This window comes from Puma concolor, chromosome C1 (assembly GCF_028749965.1).
Source record: "Puma concolor isolate L17-30 chromosome C1, mPumCon1.1.hap2, whole genome shotgun sequence".
Classification (NCBI taxonomy): domain Eukaryota; kingdom Metazoa; phylum Chordata; class Mammalia; order Carnivora; family Felidae; genus Puma; species Puma concolor.
Window position 1 is genome coordinate 116,515,873 of NC_141674.1, and position 1,157 is coordinate 116,517,029.

At 43.6% G+C, this 1,157-nt stretch overlaps 1 non-coding gene across 1 annotated transcript; it reads right to left on the bottom strand.

Moving 5' to 3' along the window:
* Positions 1-248: 248 nt before the first annotated feature.
* Positions 249-356, bottom strand: LOC112849098 (U6 spliceosomal RNA). Its single transcript, XR_003222539.1, has one exon. It is a non-coding gene; the product is annotated as a U6 spliceosomal RNA (small nuclear RNA).
* Positions 357-1,157: the final 801 nt, after the last annotated feature.

Below are 1,157 nucleotides of genomic sequence, written 5' to 3' on the forward strand. Positions count from 1 at the left end.
CCTTCACGAGAATGAAGATAGCAAATATAACTGCCTCTTGCAATAATTATAAGGAATAAATGAGAGAGCAATGTATGCAAATGGGCCAGATGTGAGATGTGGCCTGCAAATACAGTACGTAAAGAGCTAAGCACTAAATTTAAACTCAAACTTGACTTAAATTTGACTTTGAACTTAGATTGTCCAAATCTAAGACATGCATGGCATCTTATCATTTATAATCTGTAGGACAGTAGATAATCGTTCACTGTTACGACACTATTCTCATGAATCTATGTGTCACCCCTGCGCAGGGACCCTGCCAGTCTTCTCTGCGTCGTTCCAATTTTAGTCATGTGTGCTGCCGAAGCGAGCACACAACAGTACTCTCGATGAGCATAAACCCCTAACGGGTTTTCCAAGAATTCTTTCCATCGTATAAGATTCCACGTGGAGAGAAGGTTTGGGGATGCATACGGCATTGTGCAGGCAACTTGCAGAACTGCTAAAGCCAGCCAGGGAACACAGAGGGCGGAGAGGGTCAGTATCAAGCCCGAGAGTGTCCCTCAGATCAGGTAGAAAGGAAATCATGTGCTTTTGCTTCCGTTAGACTAATTCTTGTCCCCGCACCAATAAACAAGCCACTTAGCAAATTTATTTTAATTCAAACTTTAATGGCATTCAGAGCAACATTCTACAGAAGTTAACAGCTCTCCTGACAAGCAGCAGCAGATTGTGTGGCCCTAATATGCAGCTAAGTATTTTGAGCTACTCAGACATCTGGCCCCAGTGAAACAGCTGGAAAAGCAAAACTATTAACCTTTTGTTTGCAGTGAGAGCTTTCCCAATAGATGCCAAAACATGGTGGTAGACTCGGAAATACCTCGTAGTGATTCAGACAGCTCTTCTAATGGCAGGTGATGGTGTCGTGCCTTCTTTCCCTCCTTGTTGGGAAAGAGAATATTGTCTAGTTTGTCACCTATTTGATCTGCGTTATTTTACGTACACCTGTTACGCTAAGCTCACCACACGCAAGCAGAGAAAGGCTTTATAGACCAGAACAGTCTACCATGTCTAAAATCAAAGAAGCAGTTGGGATGCCTGGGTTGGTTCAACTGGTTAAGTGTCTGACGCTTGATTTCAGTTCAGGCCATGATCGCACAGTCCGTGGGTGTGAG